At 44.1% G+C, this 25,591-nt stretch overlaps 1 protein-coding gene and 1 pseudogene across 8 annotated transcripts in view; both read left to right on the top strand.

Moving 5' to 3' along the window:
- The window catches only part of Eva1c (eva-1 homolog C), a 97,904-nt gene that overhangs the window by 55,485 nt on the left and 16,828 nt on the right, over positions 1 to 25,591 (top strand). The gene's annotated exons all lie outside the window — the stretch shown is intronic.
- LOC134476824 (rho GTPase-activating protein 11A-like) lies at positions 4 to 25,585 on the top strand (annotated as a pseudogene).

Raw genomic sequence — 25,591 nt, 5'->3', positions numbered from 1 at the left:
TGTGTGCTTACGTGGGCATAATTGGGCTAAGGAGATTAGGACCTGGATCTCCATGGAAGGAAACTGTTTTGTGACCAGTATCCAGTGTTATGGCTTGGGTTTGGATGTCCCCGCAGAGCTTCATGCAGTCACGAAGGGGCAGACCTTTCAAAGGTGGCTGAATCTAGTGTTTGTGATTGAATTGTTATCTAGTGCTGGGATTGGAGATATGAGTGCTGCACCTGGTATATAATAGAAGGGAGAGAAGAAGGCATGCTCTTCCCTTTTGCTCTCTTTTTGCTCTTGTTACTTCTGGTATCTGCCACAGCCACCGTGTTGCTCCTCTGCCATGCCGCCCTGGCTTGGAGTCAGCTGAATATGAACTGAAACCTCCACAAACTCTGAGCTAAATAAGCCTTTCCTTCTTTCATTTTGGATTTTGGGTATTTTGTCTCAGCAATGAAAGAAAAGTAACCAAGGCAGTCAGATTGGAGAGAAAGCTGAGGGCAGAGAGCTACTGACCTACCATGAGCAGATAGATGTCTTTCTGCTACAAGTTCTGGAATCTGTCAACTGTTCTGTCATTCCACATCAAGCAGTTACTGAACTCCTGCCGTGTATGTAGCCCTGTTTTACACAGTGAAGAGCCACCAATGACCAGAAAATTTGGCAGAGTATTGACCTGAGCTTCCAGCAGCTGAGGAAGAGACCATGAGAAACAGATGAGGAAAAAACTAACACATGTACTCCTCCATGCCTGTGGGTTCTACTTGCAATCAACCAATCACAGATTAGAGATAATTGGAAAAATCTGCATATAACGAACATATGCAGACATTTTTCCTTATCAGTATTCTGTAAATAATATAACAAGTACTTACATAGTTTTTATATTGTACTAGGTATTATGAAGAGTTAAAGTACAGGTGAGGATGTGCATAGGTTAGATGCAAATATAATAGCATCTTGTATAAAGGACTTGAGTATTCTGGTACCTGCAGGGCATTCTGGAACTCAACGTCTGCTGAAGGTTGAGTATATGTCATGATTCAGGTACAGATACATCTGAGAAGAAAAGCTCACCAAGGAAGGGAGTGGAGAAGGCTGTGTTGCAGAGAGGAGCAGTTTTATGGAGTGAGGAACATGCTGAGCTTGGATGAAGCAGGTGTGAGCCTGCAGGTACCTGGGAATCAGCATTCTAGCAGAGTGAAAGGCCAGTTCAAGGTCTTGAGGCTTGTTATGGTTTGTGTCTAGTTTTCTCTCCAAAGCCTCATGCAGCCACAGATGTGGCTGAATCTAGAGTTCGTGATTGATTCATTATCTAGTGCTGGGATTCTGAGTGTGAATGCTGTGCCCAACTCTAGGGTGGATAGCCTACATATAGTATAAGGGACATACAGAGTCTTCTCTAGTGCTCCTTCCTTTTGCCCCTTTGCTCTTATTTCTTTTGGTATCTACCACCACCATGAACTATTGTTCCTCTGCCACACCACCTGCCTTGGAGCCAGCTGATTATGGATTGAAATCTCCACAAACTGTGAGCTAAATAAACCTTTCTTCCCTAATTGTAGGCATCAGGTATTTTGTCTCAACAATGAGAGAAAAGTAAGCAAGACAGAAGTAGGGTAGTTGCTGCAACTCTATCTGATCATGTGGTTTAAAAATCTTTGGGAATGACTTGTGGAAAAGTTTGGAGATGCAGGCTGAAAGAGCAGAGCTAGAATGCCGTAGCCTGTTCTGTATGGGAGATTCTGGTCAGAGCTCAGAAGACAAGAAGGCTGATAGAAATCATTCTGGTAAAGACGAGGTTCAGGAGATTTCTGCTGAGAAGAAGGACTACACTGGTTGTTGGACTCCACACAATGTGTATTATGGCTTGGCAGAAAGATTGTCAGCATTTTGCTCATGTTCAGAGACTTTGCCTGATACTGAGAAGAAGGATAGTGCACTAATTAATTTGACCAAAGAAACTTCAAGGCAGTTGAATGTTGAAGTGGTGGCATAGCTATTGTTCAGGGCTTTTAGCCAGGTTTATGTTAAGAATCAAGAGCATACAGCCCAGCAGGATGATTTAAAACATTGTGAGTTTAACCAGAAAGAAAGCTCCAGTAATGATGTGGATTGCAAAAATAGAACTGAAAAAACCTTGACTGCTGAGAAGGAGCAGGAGAATAGAAAAGATAGCCTGAGGGCATCATAGGAAGCAACAAGTCTTTACCCTTTGAAGCCTCAAAATGGCGAAAATGAAAGACTGCTTTGAGTAGAAAACTGCAGAGCGCCATGTTCCAGAATAATGGTTGCCTAGAGAACTTGTTCCTTAGCATTAGATTCAGAGTGCTCAGCAATTCAGGCACTTGACCCCTACAGCCAAGTGAAGGGGAAGCCTGGCTACTGCTACAGCTGGCAGCATATCTTGACATCCACATGGCACTGGTTTTAGGTGCATGCAGAATGCAAAAGTTCTGAGGTTAAAAAGGCTTCCAACAGGGCTGGGGATTTAGCTCAGTGGCATAAGCGCCTGCCTTGCAAGCAGGCAGTTGTGAGTTCGATCCCTGGTACCAATAAAAAAAAAAAAAGACAAAAAAAAAAAAAAAAGGCTTTCACCCAGATTTCAAAGAGAGGCCAGGCAGTGTGCCTCTGGGAGGGCAGTATGAGAAGCTGTAAGGGTGAAGCCAGAGGTGCAGTGGAGACCCTAAAAGTTTTTTAAAAGCCAGGAACATAGATTGTGTAATGAAAGCTGCAAGGATCAAGCAGAATGGACCTAAGAGAGAAATCCTGGGAGCTACAACCACTGGAAGTGCCATAGGGACAAATCCATACAAGCTTTGGAGCTCACAATTTACCACAGATTGCTTTGGATGTTCCACATAGCTGTACAGCACTTAATATTTGCCCTGCTGGATATTGGGCTTGCTTTGGTCCCAATCCTTTGTATCTTCCATTTGTACTTTTGGAATGGCAATGTTTGTCTTGTGCCATTGAATTTCAGAAGTGTTTAACTATTCATTTGTACAGGGGCTCACAGCTAAGTTTGCCTTAGATCTCAGAGGAGATGGAGTTTTTAGCAATGCTGATGCTGTTAGGACTTTGGAGATGGACTAAAATTCCTTTTGCATAAAGGGATGTGCATGAGTCTTTGGGGGGTCAGGGGTAGAATGTTATGGTTTGTGTCTGGATATCCCCTCAAAGCCTCATGCAGTCACAGGGGTGCTGAATCTAGTGTTTGTGATTGATTCATTGTCTAGTGCTGGATTATGTGTGTGAGTACTGCACCCACCTTAGGGTGGGTAGCCTACTTACAATATCAGGGACAGAAAGAGTCTTTTATCAGGCTCCTCCCTTTTGTCCCTTTTGTCCCTTTTGCTCTCGTTGCTTTTGCTATTTTCCCACTACCATGAACTATTGCCCTCTCCATGAGCCACCCTGCCTTGGAGCCAGTTGAGTATAGAGTGAAACCTCCAAAAACTGAGCTAAATAACCCTTTCCTCCTTAATTTTGGGTATCAGGTATTTTGTCTCAGCAGTGAGAGAAAAGTAGCTAACACAAGGACAAACTGGATAGTGTTGAGAATTTTGGTAAATAAGTCTTAGATATCTATAGTTTGAGGATAAAAGATGATGCTATAATATGAGTCTGATAGCTCCACCCATGAAACTCATCCTGTATTATTGGCCAGAAACAGAACCAATAAGATATGCATATGTATGTGCATATGGATATATATGAGATTGCAAGGAACAGGTTTTCAAGACTGCAGGAATGGCAAGTCTGAAATTTGCATGCAAGTAGCAGGTTGGAAATCCAGGATAGGGTTGTACTGAAGTCTTCAGCCCAAATTCTGCAGGGTAGCAATCTGGAAACACAGGCGTAATTTCTATGTTGAAATCTTGAGGAGAATTCCTTTTTAGGGAAATCTCAGTTTTGTTCTTAGGGCCATCAGCTGATTGCACAAGGCCTACTCACATCACGGTGGGCAATCTGCTTTACTGCAAATCTACCAACTTCATATTAGTCACATCTTAAAAAGAACTGCATGGCCACATTGGCCCTAGTGCTTGACCCACAGCTGAGAACTGTAGCCCAGTCAAACTGATGTGTGAGGTTAATCATCTCACTCCAGCCTACAGTAGTGTAAAAGTTTATGTCCTTCTGCTGTGTTACCAGAAAGAATAGACCAGGCTGTGAAACAGCCTACAGAGTTGCACATATTGGTCCACTTCTAAAATTATCTCCTTTATGAATTAAATTGTTGCAATTTATTCACAGGTTGCATTTGAAATTTTTTAAAATTTTATTTAAGGAGAAAAAGAAAAAAAGCAGAAAAAGGGTACAAGTTATATAGAATTTTAGAAAAAAATAAACAGTAGGAAGTCACTAGTTAATAGATTACGTATTGTCATCTTAGAAATATTTGTTCAAGTTACAAAATTAAAGCTTATAAAGTGGACATTCAAATAGTGAGACTGCAAACAGTTCTGTCCAATGATCCAACAAAACTCAGTAATATGGTTATCTAACTTATACACTTAAATGTATATGTAGTTATATCCTTTAGAGCACTTTCTTTTCCTTTCTTTTGTACAATGACAATTACACATTTTGGGTTTCATTACATCCACAGTTCTTATTACTTTTTTTTGAAGAGAGTAAAACCAAATGTGACATAACAGAATAGAGTCAGTCACATCAAAAGGATGGACTTATTATATAATGTAAAAACATAATACAAGGTGATCAACAATGGTTACCATGATGCCTCTTGCTATCTTAAAAAGAATTGCCTATATCATCAGTTATAATAAAATTGAACAAAACAATAAAGAACAAAACCAATAAAACCAAAACATGGGAGACATTACAGATCTTCAAAAAAAGATAATAGTCAACCAGAATGGGCGTCATAATGAATCTTATTATCTTCATAGTTGTTGCCTATACTTTCGAACTTGGTACTATCTAGCAAAACAGAATAGAGGAAAATCAGTCAAAACAAGATGGTGAGAGCAATGCAGAGTTTCAAATCAAGTTAACAGGAAATCAAAGTGGGTTACTGTAATATATCCTGCTATTTTTATTTTTCCCTTAATTAAAAGGATAAAAATATAAAAGTAAATAATAAAATGGAGATTGAGATAAAAGGGGGCATAACAACAAAACAACACAAGTCAAAACATAATCATTTAAGCAAAATAGTGTTTAACCACAAGATAATCCCTACCTAAAAGTAGTTACCATAGTGTCTCTTTCCTTGAAATCTTTGAGTATAACTTCATATACTGTGGCATCATACATATCAAAGCAATGTAAAACTGTTCAAGGGAATGACAGTATTACAGGGTAATTAGAATCAACTAACAGAAAATGAATAATGGCTTCTGTATAATCTCCTTGTCTATAAAAGTTTTTGTTTATATTATCACATATAATAAAATCCAGTAAGATACAACATGTTAAGACCTATGGAGACAGAAGAACAAAAGCTTGATGGGGCTTCAAAACAAGATGATATTAAATCAGCACTAGCTATTATGATGTCTTGTTTTCTCCAAAATAGCTGTTCCTACCATCTAACCTTCTCTGCCTCATTTCTGTTGAGCTCTTTTTCTGTCATTAGTTGTCAGTTTGTCTTCTTCATTTCACTTTCTACTTCATTCATTGTGGCCTCTCTGCCACTATTTCTGGATTCTTCGTATTTTTCTTTTTAAGAAAATCCTGCAGTATTCTCTGTAGAGTTGGATTGGTGGTTGCATATTACTCTAGTTCCTCTTTATCCTGGAAGCACCTTGTTTTTCTATCAATTTCCAGGGATAGTTGTGCAGGATATATCAATCTTGGCTGGAAGTTATTATCTTTCAAAGCTTGAATTATTTCCCCCCATGCTATTCGTGATTTGATGGTTTGTGCCGAGAAGTCTGCTATAATTCTGATGGGTGTTCCCTTGTAAGTGATCTGTTTATCGTCTCTGATGGCTTTTAATATTCTGTTCTTATATTGGATTTCTGGAATTTTGATTATTGTATGCCTAGGTGTAGCTCTGTTTGGGTTGTAGGTGACTGGGGTCCTGTATGCCTCATATATCTGAGTATCTTTACCTTTTGTTAAATTAGGGAAATTCTCCTGGATTATTTCTGTGAATAGCTTTTGTAGTTCATTTGTTTGTGTCCCTACCTCTTCTTTTATGTTCTTAATTCTTAAGTTACAGATCCTCTTATCATCTTCTAGCCTTTGTATTATTGCTGTTTGTTTCTTTGTTATTTTTAAGAAGTTTTTCATTTCATGCTCCCACCTTACAAATCTGTCCTCCAGTTCAGATAATCTATCCTTAGTTTCTTTCAAGCTGTTATGCCAGCTTTCAATAGAAATTTTAGTTTCCTGGTAATTTCTTTGAACCTGCTTCACATATTGTATGTTTTCTCTATTTTCTCCATCAAACAATTCTCCCCTTTTTTTCTGTTCTTCCATTCCACCATCTGTTTTTTCTTGGGCAGTGCTTAGCATTTCTCTAACTATTCTACTTATACCTTGCTTTATTTCATTAAATACTTCATTTGAAGTCATCTATGACGCTCTGTAGATATTGCTTTATGTCTATTGGTGCTGTATCTGATATTGCATGTTTTGTGTCCTCATTCTCCTTTGTATTTACCTTTCCTGGATCAGTGTTCTCAGGATTGGGGGGCGAGGACCCTTTCTTGTTGCTTCCTCTTCCCACATTTTTGTTTCTTCCATATAAGTGTAAATAGGAGGCCCAGTTTTTTTTTTCTTTGTCGGTTACAGTTTGTTTGAATTGGGCCAGCTAGGTGTTCCCGCCCACTGCAGTGTACTAAGGAGACACAGACCTGGGCAGCCTCTGCTGGGCCCGCCCCTCCAGGTCAGTCAACCTACTGAAGGCTTCACTGCTAGTGTGCGCCACCAGGCGCTGGGACCTGGTTTGGGCTAGCCTACTGGGTCTTACTCCACTGTGTCACCAGGCCAAGCTGTCTCCACCAATCGGCTTGAGAGGGGAATATGTGACTAAAGTCACTGCAGCGTCCTGTTCCGGCTAGTCTGTCCGGTCCCAGAATGTCCCCTGTTGGAGCCTCCTAGTCCATGGAAGAGTCCCTGCTCCCACCACTCACCGCAGGTTGATGCAGGGCCCCCCCACCAGTGCCGCTCTCAACTCCGTCCGCGGATTCCCACTGGCACGGCTTTTGCACTTCTCTCTCCCTGCTGTGCCTATTGAGATGCAGCAGCGGCATCAGGAAATTCAAATCACAGCTTCCAGAGGCGCAGGTTCCAGCTTCCATGCTGATACTTCATCTATTCCCTTTAAAGCACTGGGATTGCATTTCTAGTTGTTTTCTCTCAGCTTAGTTCATTCCTGGCTCGGCCAGGTATATCTCCCCTTTCTTAGGACTCCCCACTCTGCACCATTCCTGGATTCCAAGCTGGTACTCTGAGAGACCTCCATAGCTGCTGCTATCTGTCCGCCATGTTCTCCTGGAAGTCCCATTTGAAATTAAACATTAATTTAAAAGTGAAATCTATGCCTAAGTAATATTTTGAACCAAAAATAACATCAATGGCCTAAACTGTACCAGCACTTAAAACCAAGCAAGAGTCAGGTCATGAGGAACACATGTCTCCAAAGGCCTTGTGGTGGCTTGCATGTGATTTCATTGTGTCCCTCAAGGGTTCAGGTTGCTGACATTTAATTCTGCTTGTGAGGCAGATTTAGGAAGGTGGAACCTTAACCTGGCTGTGGTGTTCAGAGGTGGGGATTAGATAAGGTCATTGGGGTGTTCCTTGTCTCTTGCAATGTGATTGAATCCATGTGGCTTTACAAGAAGAAAGAGTCCAGAAGAGATACACACATGTGTTCCCTGTCTCTTGTCATGTGATGCCCTGCATTCCCACATGAGTCTGCCAGCAAGAAAGCTACCACCAGATGTAGGTCCTTGACCTTGGATCAGAACTGCAAGCCAAAATAAACCTCTTCATAATATTTCCTAGCTCAAGTATAGCAGACAAACTAACACAGAAAACAGGTACTAGGAATATGAGGAGTTCCATTTCCTGAAACTGTGGAAATGGCTTTGGAATTGGGTAATGGAGAGGTTGGAAGAACGTGGAGGAGCAGGCCTGCGTTACTGTACGGAGAGCATTATTCGCTTTTCTGGTGATGTTCAGAAGAAACTAGGGAATCAGTCTTAGGTGGAAATGAGAACTCGATTGGGAAGTGGAGGAACGGACATCCTTGTCATGAAATAGAAGAGTACCTGTGTATATTGTTTCTATGCAAGTGATGCCTAAGATTTTGTAGAAGACCAAATTTGAAGATGATGGATTGATTAGTTTGTTTGTATAAAGGAGATTTCAAAAGAACAAAGTATTCAGTCTGCAGTGTGGGTATTATTGGCTTTTAGTCATATTTATAGTAAGATTCAGGAGCTAGAGGAGCAAAGCAGAAAAAATTGGAAAATTTAGTCTGATCAAGGAAGGAGCTAAGAAAAGGCATGTAAGGATGTGGCTGAGAAACCACTGCTAGAGTGAGCAGTGGATTAAAAAGAACCAGTTGCTTTGCATTGGAACAATTGGAAAAAGGCCTGGAGTCAAGAAAGCCTGGTTGCATCTTGTGCCAGTGCTAGGCTGAGATCTAGAGTGCTAGAGCTTTTGCAGTATCCTGGTGTTTCCATTGAGATTTCAAAGCAAAGCTTGAGAAGTCAGGCAGAAGTTAGTCATGGGGTCAGAGCTCCTGTTGAAAGCCCTCAGTGAGACAATGTCTAGTGGAGCTTTAGGAGTAAACACTCAGCAGGGACTCCAGAAAGTACAGACTGGACCATTTGCGACTCCCACTGAGGAAGGCTACATGAGAGAGTAACCATGATGGTGGCTAGAAAGCCCTAGAGCCCATTCCTCACTGCGGTGTGGAAAGATGCCAGACTTGGAATGTCTGCCCTCCCAGGTTTTGGCCTTGCTCTGGGGTGATTGCTTTCAGTTTCTCCCTTTCTTTCATTTGGAACAGAAATGTTTACCCTGTGCCCGCCCTGTCATGGCATCATAGAAATAGATTCCATGTCCTGATTTTAAAGGCTCACAAGTGCAAGGAGTTTGCTTGTGTTTCACATGACACTTCAGACTTTTGAATCAATGCTGGAACAAGTTAAGACTCTGACACTACTGGGGATGGGATGATTGTATTGTCTTAAGAGAAGGGTTAGGGACAGAATGGTTTGCATAATGATCTGAGTGTGTCCCCCCTTCAAGGATTCATGTGCTGAAATTTAATCCTACTGGGAGGTATTAAGAGAGTAGATATTTAACTACAGAGGTTAGAGGCATGGCATTTGGGGGGGGTGATTAGAATGGATAAACTCATCCCAGTGAAATTCCCATGACTGAATACTGACAGCTGTAAGAGGAGAGAGACTAGCAGAGATATATACATGTGTTCCTTGTCTCTTGCCATGTGATGTCTGGTGCTGTGCTGCCTGTGGACACTGCCAAGAAGGCCATCCTGCAGCCCCTTCATGATGGATCAGAACTGTGAGCCATCATAAATTTCTTTTCTTTGTAAGGTTCCCAGCCTCAGACATTTCGATATAGTAACTAAAAACTTATCAGTAGAGGCCCATAGTCAGTGTCCCAGGAAGGCTTCTCTGTCAAGACTGGGGGTGATCTGTTAGGGTGCAACTTTGGCAGACCCTAAAGAAAGGCTGGCATGGGCATCTAACTTCCCATTAGATCTGGGAGACAGGGTTCCTAGCATCACAGACTTGGTTGCCAAATGGGCCAAGAGGCACTTGTGAGGGCGGGTCTCCATTTTCTATCATTGGCACTACCCTCTGCTCCATTCTCCCAAAGTGACCTGTGACTTCCTGAAACTCTGTCCTCCCTCTCCAGTGACACTTGAGCGTGTTCAGGTTCAGGTTTCTCTCTTCATTGTCTCCAGCCCTATCCACCTACTCTGTGCTGATGCCTTACGTAAAGGGAACATTGCCTGGACCACTGGACAAATCTCCCCACTCTCAGGCTTGTCCTTCTCCCCAGGGTGGCCAGAGGCATCCTTCTCAAAATGAGATCCATCACTGTCCTTTTCAGCATCCTGCAGGGGCTCTCTATGTGATCTGCTAATCTCATCCGTTTTTGCAGAAAAAGGATTCCATTATTTAAAAATTCTTAAACTTTTTATCACTTTTTCCCATCTTAGTTACTTTTCTCTCTCATTGAAAAAAAATACCTGACGCCTTGAAGTTAGGGAAGGGAAGGTTTGTTTCTTACGGTTTTTGAGATTTCAGTCCATTCTCAGTGGGATTCAAGGCAAAACGACATGGCTGAGGGGTAGTGGTTCATGGCTACTGTGAACAGCAAAAGACACACACACACACACACACACACACACACACACACACGCCTTCTTCCCACACTTACACTATGTTGGCTCCCCCCGGAGGGTGTAGCACTCATACCACCGATCCCAGTGCGACACAATGAACCAGTCACCAACACTAGACTCAGCCGTGTCTATGATTGTATGAGACTTGGCGGGTGGGGTGGGGGCTGACATAAACCATAACAGGACTCATGAAGGTGATGCAGGGCGTGATGAGCTGCTGCTTCTTCATGTATTCTGCCACGTTCCCTGCCACATATTTCATTACTTCATATAGGGAAAACACACCCCATTTCTCAGGCTGTGGACTCTAACTTGGCAGCATGTGCCTCAGGAAATAGCAATAAGCAGCTATCTCAGCTGCTCTTTTAAGCACATTTTATTTGGTCAGATACTTAAATCTGTTGGCCCAAGGATTTGCATGCAGTGGGTTGCTGCCTTATACTTTCCCAGGAAGTTGAATGAGAATTGAGTTTAAAAGGGAAAAATAAGCAGGCAAATAAAATGCTAGCAGACAGAGTGGCTAAAAGATAGGTTTCCACGGGGACTTGGAAGAATCCTCAGGTCGACGGGCTAGTTCATGTAACATCACTGATGTGGGAAGATCTGTGAATAAAGACCGTGCCCCCTGCTTAGCCAATCAGGTTCAACAGCTTGAGCACTGACAAAAACAACCTGCTGGCCTGCTCCCTGCCCTCCCGCCCTGCACCATCAACTGCTCTAGTTCCTCTGTCCCTTCATCGAGGGCTTTGTCCCTGATCACCAGACTCTTCCCTGCATTTCTCACCTTGTCCTTTGTGGGCCAACGGAACCAAAAATGACGATCAAGCATGGCCCTTGAGGGAACCTGGCTCATCCCAGCCCTCAGTGTTATGTGGAAACTTACCTGTCCATGTAGGTACAAACCTTTGCCTGCTGATACACTGTCTTTATCTAACCAAATGCTAACAAGTCCTCTGCCCTTGGCCCAGGTAAACTTCCCAATTGCAGTTCTAAACTGCACTCAGCGTGTACTCTCTATACAACCATCAGTTTATCCTTCTGGTGTGAACATGTTTTAATGTCACCCAATGAAACAGCATACTCTTTCGACTCCGTCTCTTACCAGCTGCCCATCCACTCTTTCCATAAACCTTTCAGGCTTCAGCAGTGTAATTCTAATCTGTCCTTTTTGGTCCCACCTTGCAATGCACCTGGGCCATTAAGTCTGCCTCTTCTCTTCACTCAGCAGCCAAGGGATATTATTTAAATTAAATAGATAATGTGTCTCCCTATGTAAAGCCCTACACTCTGCCTATTGTAATTAGAAGCAGTGAGTCCCCAGCTGTGTTCTTGCATTGCTGTCCTCTTCCTCCCCTAGCTCTGGAGCATCCCAATTCATTCATACCCCTGAGCTTGGCACAAGCTGTTCCTTTGATGTAGATTGGTCTTACCTCATTCCTTTGTGTAGCAGACTGTGTCATGATTCAAGAAACAACTCTTCAGGTCATCTCAAAGAGGTTTCCCCAGCACCCACCAGCTCAGTGCCTCATTGCCCCTGCCCTTTTGAGCTATTCTTCTGATGGATTTTCTTCTAGGGTGGAAATAGTTTGCTTTATGTGTGTATGGTCTGTCTCTGCAGAAGCTGAGCTGTGCAGGCGCTGGGTGGAATCCTCAGTGCCTGGTGCAGAGTGGGTACCCATGTGAACCCTGAGCTGCACCAATGAATCAGAGCCCTTCCTAGGCATGTAGAGTCACCCACACCTGGGTCCTTTGGAGCAATGGTTGTCTGTTCTCAGGCTGAGAATGTAGGCCTGGTGCTGTCCTAGCTTCTAGCTGCTTATGAGATGCAGGAAATCTGGGTTTAAAACAAATGTGAAATGTTCCAACTTTTAAAACACTCCATGAGCCAAACAAAACATGCCTACGGGCCACATCCGGGCCATAGGCTGCCAGCATGTGTGTGAGATCTTTGCTCTACATTCCCAGTTATGACTGCAGTTCAATCCAATGGCTCTGAAGAAAGAGAAGGGGCTATTTATCCTTAACCTGAGACCGTGACATGAGTTTGAGTACACACGAGAATGAGCCAAGGACTGGTTCTCATCGCAAGCTCTGCAATTTGTGTCTTGGAACATCTGGTTTGAAGGGGTGAGCTGTGTGCTTCTCCTCTTGCATATAAGCTAGAGTCAGGCAAGCTCATGTGCTTTGGACTTGGAGAACATAGTGGAGGCACATGCGTCGAAGACCCGCCAGGCTTCCAGAAAGTACCCAGTAGTGGGCCCCCCACTGTGGTTCCCACAGTGGCAGGGTGTGGCTTAGCACCCGGGCCTGAGGGAGAGAGCACTTCCAGAGCTTTCTAAACCATTATCATCCACATCATCATTATTGATCTTCTGCACAAACACCATAAGAACACTTAACAGAAATGAGAAAAAGATTGTTACAGATTTTGCCCATCAAAAGACAAGATATTTATTTTTCTGAATTTCTTCCAAATCCTGGTGTCTGAACATAAAAGGTTTTACATAATGGCAATTTTCATTCTGCTTTTCTTTCCTTGAATTTTATATCGTGAGTGCTTTTCAGTGTGTCCAAGAAGGTCCTAACAATGCTGATCATGTCTACCACCCCGTGACAGGGGCAAATTGCACAATTTAATTATTCTCTACTAGCTGGATAATTTTTATTGTTTCTAACTTTCCAACAACTATAAATAATGCATAATGAGTTTATGCTTATAGCTTTTTCTTCCTTCTAGATTATTTCTTTGGGATAAATTCTCAGATGTTTTCTACTAGAGGACATGGCATGTTTATAATTTATGATAGGTATCCCCAGAGTTCTTTCCAAAAACCTTTGGTACCAATTTATATGTGCAAGCAGTGAGGTACAGTGGTGGGCTTCCTTGCAACCTTGGTAGCCTTCTGTATGATTTTCCTGAATGTTTCCAATTTAAGAGGTAGAAAATGTCCCTGCAATGTTGTTTTAATTTGCCTTTCTTGCGTTATGAATGACTTGAAGAGTTCCCTCATGTTTTTGTGGTTATTGTGTTTGTTCTTGCACACATTGTTTCTCTAACCTTTTTCTTTTCTTTTTTTCCTGTCGGAGTCTTTATTTATTAATCAAGGAGCTCCTGCAAGAATAAACAGAGTTAACTTTTATGTAGCTTTTCCTACAGTAAATATCCCACCTCCACAGCCTATTATTTCTGGCTTTGTAGTTTGGGTGGTTGCTTACTTTTCTTTTTTCTTTTAAATGTGTGTATGTCATACATGGAATAAGTTCAACTGGAACTGAGTGGCTTGGAGAGGGGATCCCCAGTAGAAGTCAGAAGCATGTGTATGTGAGCCCAACTTATAGGTTCGAAGCCCTCAGGCTCTTGTAAGCCTCCCAACGATGACCCTATCTCTAGTCATCAGTACTGTTCCAGTTAGACACATGCTTCTACTGAGAATTTCCGAAACATTTTCTCAGAAAAGCCCAGAGGGAGGAGAGTAGTGTCCCAACAGGCTGTGTGGTACCCTAAGTGGGTTCTAGCTGAAAGCCATCTGGGTCAGCCTGGCACGATGCGGCAGTGTCTGTCACGCACCAAAACCTTGTCTTGAGCAGAGCTTCCGGTCGCCTCCCCTCCTCCTGCACATGGCAGTCATGTTCATGTGGCACAGTGGGGTGAAGGGTGAAGACACAGCTGCTCAAAGCCAAAATAAATGGCCGGGCAGCCTGGGTTCCGGAAGGGCTGTCTCAGCATATCTGCACCCATTCTCTGTTGTGTTGGGAAGCGCCACCTCAAAGCTGCAGTTAACCTTCGAGGATACAGATTGTAGGTGCTGGGCTTCCTCTTCAAGGTCCTTGGGCTCCTCCTGCAACTCCCTTCCAGCTAGAGGTCCTTCCAGCTCAAGCCCATTGCCAGTCTCACAGTTTTAGAATTTTCTTAATCTAGCAGCCTGCTGCCAAGTATCAAAATGTTTTTTCGTTTTCTGTGGCTTTGTAACAAAGTACTGGGATTGCTTTAAAAGAAGCATATATTACAGTTGCTGTGAGAGAGGGAGTCAGGGGTAGATTAGCAGTACAGTTTTTACCCAGGGTTTGGTTCAGGGGGTCCCATGAGGTTACACCTGGGCTGCAGTCATCTGTGGGTGGGATGTGCAAGGTAGCCGAGTCATCTGGTGGCAACATGGTACTGGTGTTTGGTGGCAGGCTTTAGTTTTTCATACACGAGTCTCATGAGTGCCCTGGTGCTGTGGCGGTGGTCTCTCCTTGCTCTTTTGGAAAGTGTACACCGTGCCCCTACGGGACTCCATAGAGCTGTACACACCAGCTGTTATGCACTTTGGAAATCGGCTACACAAGGACTTGAATTTCAAGAGGTGATGGTCACTGGGGGCCATCTTGAAGGCTGTTAGGGTAACATGTGCCCCCTCACCAAAATGTGTATGTTGAAGTCCAAACTTCCAATACTCAACATGCGACTTTCTTTGGGGACAGAATTTTTAGAGAGATGCTTTAGAGAGGTCCTAAGGTTGAACCCTCTGCCAGTGTCCTTATAAGAAGAGGATGGGTGTGGTGGTGCACACCTGTAATCCCAGCACTTGGGAGGCTGAGGCAGGAGAATTGCTGCAAGTTTAAGGCCAGCCTGGGCCTTGGGCTACAAAGTGAGTTCAAGGCCAGCCTGAACTGCATAGTAAAATTCTGTCTCAAGAAGACAACGGAAAAAAAAATGGAAATCAAAATACAGACACATACACAGGAAAATGACTGTTTACAGGTTAAGGAGACCTCAGAGGAAACCAAACCTGTTGAAACCTTGATCTTGGATTTCAAGCCACCATTTAAAAAATACATCTAAACCTATGGTAGATGTTGTATACCTAAGAAACTAATACGAAAGTGAATGACCACTACTTCTAAGTAAAAGGAGAGATGAGTAGAGTAAGCCAGCTGTGAGACTTTCTCCAAAAAGTGACATCCTACTATCCTATGGGTCCAAATTGAGCTAGATATGGGTTCTTCATCTTGAGCGCTGCTCACCCAGCGGCATTTCTGGAAGCTCTTAGAGCAAGTCAGGCCCCTCAGAGCTTAGAGCCCACAGTGAAAGGAAACCGAAAGGAGCAGCGAAAGTGATGGGTCATTGTGGGTCCCCACCTAGCGAACGGCAAAGCAGCGTTTTCACACGAGGAGGGAGGTAGAATCTTCCCGGGGAACTGAGCATGAGAATGCGGGCTTCAGAAAGTCCCCTTGGCTGGCCGTACCTCGCTGTGCGTCATTTCCTGCTGTGGTTACGTTTTCTGGGTGGCCTCCAAGGATTCTGCTATTTCCTTAATAAGAGAGTGAGAAAACCACACCGTGGACCTCAAGGGCTGGTGGAGGCTGTCCCAAGGCCAAGTGTGGGCAGGCCCGGGCTTTTCCAAAGATCAAGGTGCCTGAAGCTCCCACTGCCAAAACTGGGCCACTGAAGAGCAGCCAGTACAATTATCTGGATGAACACAGGCCGTGACGGGCAGTTAACTTCCGTCTTCACGTTAAGCCTTTGCCAAAAAATAAAAACCCAAACGGTTGACTATCTTGTCATCACATGTATGGGGGTGTTGCCAGGATGCAAACAAAATTAGCGCAGGAGGGGAACAAGCACTAAAACAAGCACAGCGGGGTGCCACAGCTGTTTCAGCATCCATGAGAACAAGGTTACCATCAAACCTGGGTCAGACCTGAGTCACCTTGGGCCGTGTCCTAAAATCACCGTGTGGGCACCCTTCCTTCCATGCCCACTTTTACTCTAGCATGATGTCCCCTGGCCATCGCCGTGTGCTCAGCTTTCAGTTGGTGTCACAAAATCACTTAAGTGGGGGAAAGATTTGCTCTGGCTTACAGTGTCAGAGGTGTCAGTCTGTGGTGGGTAGTTCTGTTGCTTTTAGGCCTATGGCAAGAACATTGTGGGGGAAGAGCAGCGTGGAAGAACGCTGAATAGCTCATGGCAGCTGGGAAACAGAGAGCAGGGGAACAGTGTCAGAGAGGCGGGAGTGACCCCACAGGCCCGCCTGCACAATCCACCCAGACACACCCAGAAGTGTGTCCCCCACAGACTCCAGCTGACCAAGTGGACGCCTACCCTCCCACACCAGCCAGAGGCCCTGCTGTGTTCAGCAGTTCTTTCCACAGTGCTTCCCCCCACTGTTCTGGAAATCTCTGTCCGGGCTCTTTCAGGGAGACTGCTAACAAGAGCTCTGCCTAGTCCTTGGGTTCTGTGGGGCACCACATCCTTCCTTCCATGCCCACTTTTGCAAACAGCCTCTTATTTAAGCCCTAACTTGAGCAAGGGTGGCCTCTGAGGACCCCAGGGGTATGTTTTCTACTGTACTGGGGGCAGAGTGTTCCTTATTTGAGATGCTTGGGACCAGAAGTTCCTGGAATTTAATTTTGGAATATTTGCATATACATGAGACATCCTGGGGACAGGAATGCACATCTAAACATGAAGTTCATTTTTGTTTCATATACCCCTTGTATACAATGTGTGAAGATAAGTTTAAACAATACCACAATCATTTAAACAGTATCATTTAAACATATTAGCAATACTTTGTGCATAAAATGTCATGGTGTGAAGTTTTCCACTTGGGGGGCTGTGCCACAAAGCATTTGTGTTTTGGAGCACTTTGGTGTTGGAGCAGAAGTGAACTTGTTCTTCACAAAAGTGTGCTTGACATTCTAGCACTTGGTATAGAAAGGCCCGTCAAGCGTCCTCTCTCCTCTTCACCCACTTCTTTACTTGCTTTGTATACTCATCACTCAAAAGAGTTACCAAAGTAGGTCTGCTGAGATGCGTCCTTTAGACTGGAGTATTCTGAAGCACACAGAGGGAAGATGGACTAATTCCAAACCCACAGCCAGCTGTTGAGAAGCACCGATCAGGAACCAAACAGAAGAACGGCAGTTTAAAGATGTCCCCAGAGGAGGCAGGTTCACACTCACCCTCTTGGCCTCCAAAAGGAAACCACATTGTAGATCCAGTTATATGGGATGCAGTATACCCTGTGGGTATACGAGGCTGTCCATCCACTGTTTAAGTATTTACTTTCTAAGTGCCCCGTCTGCCTACCACCACACTTATTAGGCAATGTGGAACAGACCATAATCTTCATGTACATATATATATTCAGACTTTTTGTCATTGGAAACAATCAGGTTCAGAGTGCTCAGCGATCCAAGCACTCAACCCCTATAGTCAAGAGAGAGGAAAGGCTGGCTACTGCTCCAGCTGGCAGCAGACGCTGGCAGCATCCCCGTTGCACTGGTTTTAGGTGCATGCAGAGTGCAACAGTCCTGGAGAGGGCTCTGGGATACAAGGATTAGAGACAAGCTAGGGTGAAGGACCTTGGGGAGCCTAGGTCAGCAAGGAATCCTTGTACAAGAGCATTTAGACACGGATGTTCCAATGGCGAGAGAGGGTTTGGACTGGCTTTTGTCTCTTGTATAGGATAGTGGCAGTGACCCCCAGAAAGAGATCAGTTTCAGGATGTATGGGACAGAGCACCCTGAGAAAGGAGGGGAGACAGTGGGAGTGGGGAGAAATGCAGCAGAGGCAGAGGCAGGAGAAGGGGGAGTGGCAGAAAGGATACTTTCTGGAAGCCTGACCATAAAGAAAGGTCAGGCTTGAGAAGCTTCTGGGATGTGGGAGAGCAGCATGGTTGGAGGGTTGGGTTTGTCATCTACAAAATATGAAGAGATACACACAACACTTTTGATCACTGGGCTTCCCGCCTTGCTGCCTGCGACATCCCCAAGGCCCCACCTTCATGCCCTGCAGGCCGTCACCTCCCCTAGGTTTCTCTAGATCAGCACATGCTTTTGAGAGCCCTCGCTTCACCAATGCAGGGCAGTAAGTTTTGCTTAGTGAACATAGCATTGCTATGGTTTAGATCTGACATGGTGCCCAAAGCTCACCTGTTCAGAAGGTGATTGGGTTATGGGGGCTTAGAGCTGGCTTACTTTTAGGCGGGTAGGACCTGGTCAGAAAGATCTATGGTCACTGGGGGTATGACCTTGGAGGAACACAGCAGCTTCAACCAGACAGACGCTCCGATCAGGTCTTTCTGATATGAAGCCAGCCAATTCTGGATGGAAAACATGAGCCAAAATAAACTCCTCCTTTCTCTCTTGGGTGTTAGGTATTGTGCCCCAGTAATGTGACACTGACTAAAACAATTGCTGTATCCTACAAACTGCCTGCTCCTACTATCTCCCTCAGTCCTGGTCAGAGCATTGTCCTCCTGTTCCTGCTGAGTGAGATCTGCAGCCATCCTGCGTAACTCCCTCCCTCCCTCTCTCTCTCCTCTTCTCTTCAACCAGACTCGGAGAACAGAGCTCAGAGCTCAAACCTGCAGGCTCTGAAGCTCTGTTGCCATGGTCACACCCACGTGACTCTGTTCTCCAGCTGTGGAAGCTTCCAGAACCTCCTTGCATCTACTTTGTCCTCTTCAAATGCAAAACATGTGTGTAGGTGTGTTACAAACAGCTGGTCTCGCCAGGCCATTGGCTAACATGCAGCATTTGGAAGAGTGGCTGGCACCTGTCAACTGTTCCTATAAGTGAATGGAGTGTGGCAATTTCCTAAACTCTCTCCTCCATTCCCTGCTCTTCGAGCCCTTAACTTGCCCAGTGTGTATTACTTCAGCCCCTCCCAAAGTACTCTCCCTGCCTTTGGCCCTGTTTCTCCCCAGGGTATCCACAGGTGACCAAAAGTGTCACCTCAGGTCAGCAGTGGAAGTCATCACTCTAGGCTCCCTGTGATTGCATAATAAAGCTCCGGGGCTTTGGCTAAGCACTTGAACGCAGGTGTCTTGCCCCAGGTGCTCTCTCTGTTTTCTGTGATGCCCTCCCACCCACACCCCGTATTCACCCACACCAAGGCAGCCCTCTTGGTTGCTCTTGGCTTGGTCTCTTTTGCCTGCTCCACTCAGTTCACGCTTTCTTCCATGACCATGTCCCTTCTAGCGTAAAGCCTGTCCTCACCTCTCCAGCAACAAGGATCCCCCTGACTCTGACCTCGGGACCTCTGTCTGGACCCGTCCTCACTGGTCCAGTAGGTGGTAGTCACTCACACTGTTCTGTTGTTAGACACTTGTCTCTCACCTGAGTTTTGTCTGTCTAGCTCCATTGCATATCCTGTGAATCCAAGTGTAGGGCCTCTGGCTGGTTTTTCTGACTGCACAACACGGTACCTCACTCTGCAAGAGTTGTAGTCATTTTCCTTTTGTGGTATCAAAATACCTGAGATTGGGTACTTTGTAAAGAATGGGCGTTTATTTGGTTGAAGGTGCTAGGAATTCCAAGAAATGGGGCCAGCATTTGGTGAGCGCCTTCTTGCTGCATCTTATATGGGCATTACATGATAAGACAGAGCAAGGGGATGACTCAGGCCTCTTATAAAACCATTAATGAGCCATCAGGAACTCACCCTCATGGCTTTATCTAACCCCAATCACTTCCCAAAGACTCTAGCTCTCGTTAACTTGTGATTTTGAGCCATTACCTTTGCAACACATAATTCTGGGTGATATGTTCAAACCATAGCAGTAGTTATTCAGTTAGACTTAATCATAAAGTTATCATGTCAAAGTGCTGAAAAACATGTCCTAGTGTTTATTAGCTCCTTTTATTCATTTATCCATTTATCCATTTATCAGTTATTTATTGGGCTCTTATACTAGGTCGAGCAGTGGGGATCAGGTGATGAATGAGATAGGATTCCCTTATGGAGTTCATGTAGAAGAGAGAGTTTCTTAAATCAATGAAATATTTCACAGAGTTGTGAGAGTCATACAAGAAGTGATCCAGACATGGTGGTATATACCTATAATGCCAGCTGCTCAGGAGGATCATCAGTTCAAGTCCAGCCTGGGCAACTCAGTAAGCTCTTATCTCAAAATAAAAACTAAGAAGGGATGGAAGTGTAGCTCAGTGGTAGAGCACCCCTGGGTTCCATCCTTAGTAACACTAGACCAAAAGAAGAAAACTAGAAGCTTCATTCAATGCTGCACATATTTTATCTCTCCTGTGTGCCCAGTTACATAATCAATGGGGTCCAGTTCAAAGCAAAGGTGCACGCACCTTCATTCAAAACTACCTGGGAAGGGCCACGGTGCACGGGCTGACTGCAGGGAATGAGCCTGGGCCTGAAGAGGGCTTCTTGGCTTTATAGTGCCCAGATGTGCCAGCTGGTGTGACAGGCAGGATGGGGAGAAACAAGCACCCTGTGAAACGAGTGAGAGCACCTACCAAGCTGCGCCCACCAAGCTTGGAAGGATGAAGCAGGGGTCTTCTCTTCATTTCAGAGCAAGCAGGAGCAGGTCTGAAGGTGTGAGGTTGAAGGGAAGGAGTCACTGGAAATGGTCAGAAGTGGTTAGAGGCTGGCAGCGGGCATCCGTGCAAGGTCCTGAGAGGAATCAGAGAGGAACTGAAGGGATCAGGTGAGAAAAAGAAGGTCGGTGTAGGTGAAGGAGTGAGACGTGGCTGGACCCCAGACTCAAGAGCAGAGGGTGTGTGGCAGTGCACAGATGTCCCAGTAAAGCCATGGACTCAGCTGGGGCCCAGCTGCAGCAGTGCCAGCCCTGGGCAGAGCTCTAACGTGAGAGTGTCAGGAAATTAGAAGGCTTGGTGGCTGGCCCGGATCTTGCCCTGAGAGAGGATGACACATGCGGGACATGGGATCAGAGTCATCTCTGTCATTAAGGTCAGCAAGAGTGGCCTGGGCCGTGCTATGGCAGGAAACGTGAATCAGCGGCCAGGGAATAGGGAGCACAGGCGCGATCCAGCCTCTCTTGTGGATGCTCACACATCCGCCGAGGAGCATATTCAAAGCGAAGGGCTTTTAGGAAATCAGAATCTGTTACCTTCAGGCACTGAAGAATAAACTGGACACTGGTGAAGGTAGCTTCTACACCTCCTTGTGATGCTTCTTAAGCAGTTCTTTAACAATGTGCCAGACCCATTCTCCCAGCTGATTTGCATAAAACACTTCAAAGCTCAATAGTTAGGATGGGAGGAGAGCACAGTCCCTTGCTACCTTCCTGCCTTGTGGCTGGTCATACAGTTGATGTAGAGAGACATTTCATTAACTTTCTGGGGAATGTTTCTCTCAGGTCCAGGAAGAATAACATGGATAGCAGCAATCTTGCAATAATATTTGCACCAAGTCTTCCTCAGACGAGTGAAGGGCCTGAAAACACAGAAAAAAATTAAGCTGCAGTGACAGGCTGTGGGAGTACAGACTCTTAGAGATCTTGCCTCAGATATTGGGCAAGTATGAGATTTTATCCTGGAAAAGATACCAGCTTCCATCATTGGAGGGCTTTGAAGAAGGTAAACATGAAACCTCCGAAGAGTGTAAGACAAAGCAAAGACAGTGCCACAGATTTTGTTAATGGAGCACTAAATCAACTTAATTCTAACTGGACTCCCCCTATTACACCTGACCTGGATGAACTGCCCAGCTATCCGTATCCCCAGTAATTCTTACACCAAATGCTAATCACAAACTGCCAGTGGATTCTTCTCCCGGCCTCTCAAGCAAGAAGAGGAAGACCAACAAGCACAATTTTAATTTGAGCCGTCGCCAAGCAATGTGTTAAGTAGCAGTTGAGCACCAGTTTTGGTTCACAGAAGGGTCATGTCAGTGTTCACTCTCTCCTGTCACCATCAGGGAAACCAGCTGGTCAGTGCAGCTGTGCTAAGACGAAGTAAAAGAATTGCGGACAAAAAAGCTTGCAGGGTGGGATCAAGAAAAGCAGGCTGCTTCTCGCCCAAAGTTGGTTATAGTGAAAAGGTTCGAAGGTCTCTTCATTTGAAGTTTAGTCTGGGGAAAAACAGAGACACGAATGGATGTTCTAGTATCAATAGATATGAAAATGTTGGTCAGAGACTTGCAAATCAAGAAAATTTTATTTATTTTTTAACAGTAATAGGTATCATAGTATATTTCATTATCCAATAGTTGTTCTTTCAATCACGTATATCAAAATAAAATGAAATACAGGACATTATAGAACATATCAAAACAGAATATTGAATAGAGCAGTACCATTAATCAGAATAGAGCAAAACAGTAATAAAAATATTTGCCTTCAAAGAGATGGTAGAAGGAAATCCTCCTTATTTGCTATGGTCAACCTCCCAGGAGATGCTCAGATTTCTGGTTCCCATTTGCTAACGAGGGGACAAGATAAGGTGGGTAGAGGAAGTGGGATGTTTGACTCTAGGCCGTGCACTGATAGGTTCACTATTGCTTAGCAGGGAGGCAAGCTGGTTGCTTGGTTTCCCAGCTTCGTAAGTTCCAACATGGCATGGATCTCAGGAGCTGCTGGTGGTTCTCCCTGGAAGGGCCGCAGTCTGCCACACCACCGCTGCTTACCAGGGAGGGGAGGTGATTGCTTAGCTTCCCAGTGTCCTAAGTTCCAACATCAAATCAAGGAAGTTTTAACATAGAATTGAATCTGTAAAAACAGGTCTGCTTTTCAGCCCAGATATTGACAAAAGATTACCAAAAAAAGGTTCAGTGATGATCTGTAAATCTGAGCAAAATTTAGTAACTCCATGGTGACTAGAGGGAAGGAGTCTGGATGACTTGGACAGCCTTAGCCATTCAGGTTTTCAAGAAGCTTCTCCAAGAATGGGAACTCCTGAGGTGCCAAGCTTTTCATGGGAGCCCAAATGACAGCCTGAAAAGTCAGCTGCTGTATTTTGTGAGCTCACCTCTTCTGCTTCCCACAGCAAAACTAATAGCAGTGTAACGGGAAGCTCTCTTAGCGGGATGAAAGATACCTGACCACAGAGACTTCGGTAAAGAGTCAGAAAGCTTTTTCTGCATGTGGAAATAATCTTCATACATTGATAAATCACAGGCAATCATCCATAACTAATGCGCAAAAAGAGAAAGTAAATGAAACATTGTATGGGGAATACAGGTCAAAGGAGAATCTACCCTGAAACTAATGATTTCACCATCAGAGAATCAGAGGAAAGTACAAAACCATGCTGTTAAAGACAAAAGTTGTTTTTCAGGAAGAGACTTGATGCCATATCAACCTCAATAGTTTGGTGGAGAAAACAACTATAAAATGTTACTCAGATGAAGGTGGGCTATCACAAGGCATTCATTCAGATATATGAAAAGATAGTATAGTACAGCAAATCAGAATTCCCTATTGAGGTGCCGGGGATTTAGCTATATGTGAGGTTGTGAGTTTGATTACCTGTACCGCTCCAAAAATAAAATAAAATAAAATTCCCTATTGGTGAACAAATTAAGGAAGTGCAGTGCCTAAAAGATAAACTGAATGGTCGGTCAAATGAGAATGAGAATAGGTTTGAAGAGAATGTAGTGAAATCTGCAGCCCCTAGGGCCCAGGAGGCTGAATTCTCTCTTCCTCTCAGCAGAGTCCGCGGAATGTAACACACTCGACAAAACCTCTGCCAGGAGAGCTGCTAAACAGCAGTCACTGGTGGACGCGTGCAATAAAACGGCTTCGGAAAGTGCACACGTGACCAGCATAGCAAGGCTGCGGGTCCCATATAGTGGTTTAATCAGCTTTCTTCAAATGAGTCAAACAGAACAAAAACAGAATCTCCTCTGAAGGGTCAGGGTACTCCTGTCTGCCAGTCCGCTGGAGGAATTCATTCTCTGTGGGAAAATCGCCACAGACAACCCGTAAGGCAGAAGTTGACATATCTTGGTGACGCTGCCCTTTCTCTGGTTGAATCTGTGAGCTGTGACAACACTCTTATCTCTTGTACAGAAAATGCATCAAAAGAATCCACTATGTCATGTACCAAATTAGGCCCTACAGAACAAAAGTCTATAAAGACCAAGAGACACCCAGATTCTGTGGATGCTTCTCTCGTGTCTGCCGAAGTCTATAAGCAGGAAGTGATATCTGATGGTCAAGTTAAGGTTCCCCTGGGAGACCTGACCACTCGTGATATATTAACATCTATTGTAAAGAATGATACGGGGTTTTCTCTGAGATGAAAGACAGGGGCCTTAGGAAACCATCAGAAAAGGAAAGCACTTGATACAAAGGTTCTCCAGAAAATTCTATTGAAGAGGCTCAATTACTATCAACAAGTAAATCTATAGATTTGTAATTGGCAAATGTTACACTTGTCATGAATATAAATAGAATTAGCAGTTGGTAATACAAGGGCGACGTACATGTTAGCTTGTAACGCAGGGTATTCCTAAGCAGTGGGTTTCCTCTGAAATATCTTAATTGCCCTGCATATATCATTACTTGGTTTGTCTCAATTATGGTAGTATGAAAACAATTTTGGGGATCTCAAAGCAAACATTACACGTTGCCTTTTGAAAGAAGTTGTTGGCTGGATTTATAAAAAATTAGTTTTTAATTATTGCATGGTGTTCATGTTGTATGTGTGAGAGGGAAAGTGAAACCAGTTTTGTCTATTTCTTGTTATTTCTCCAAGTCACCTAAGGTGTCTTGTAAAACTTAACGTGTAAAGGGAAATGGTAAGCCCCGCAGATATTGTCTTGAATTACATTAATGTTCATTATCTTTACCGGAGTCCCTAGAACTCAGTTGCTTTCATAACCTAATACTGTATTCCTGTTTGAGGCAGAAGTGCTGGCTTGTGTCTCCTGTATGTGTGCACTGTGTTCGTTGAACTAAACAACGGCTAACGCAGAATGATCAGGGAAATGCGCTCTTATGATGTAGAAGTAATTGATTACTTCTAAGTCATACTGTGTTCTTGAAGATAATTTGCACAAACACACGTGTTTGTGTTTTGTCCAGTATAGAAATGAAATTATTTAAAGAGGAATAGTTACACTTGAAAAAAAATTAAGGTGATTTTTTTTTCTATGCAGATATTTGATGTTAGAATTTGATGAGTTAGAATAGTTGATGTACCTCTGTACATTTTACTTGGGTAAAAACTTGGGGTGCTCTTTTGTGTAAATGTTATTTACCTAGTGAAGACATTAAAGAGAACTTTCTAGAAAAAAAATATATCATAATTTCAAGAAAGTGCAAGCAGAAAATTAAACTAAGCTCTGAGCTTTGTGGTCCCTGACCATGAACCTGGTACTGTCTATCTTTGGTGCTGTTGTGAGACAGGAAATAAGCAGAGCTGAACCATCTTTGACTTGACATCCACCTGTAGCCGCTTACAAAGCCACCGTGAGGCACGCGGCAGCCACGTGCAGGACACTACCTGAAATTCTCATTGCTCTTTCCCTTCCAG

This window comes from Cavia porcellus, unplaced genomic scaffold (genome assembly GCF_034190915.1).
Source record: "Cavia porcellus strain 051 isolate PalLab524CR breed Dunkin Hartley unplaced genomic scaffold, mCavPor4.1 scaffold_7, whole genome shotgun sequence".
NCBI classification, from domain to species: domain Eukaryota; kingdom Metazoa; phylum Chordata; class Mammalia; order Rodentia; family Caviidae; genus Cavia; species Cavia porcellus.
Note: the sequence above shows the minus strand (reverse complement) of the source record. Positions and strands in the feature narration are given on the sequence as shown.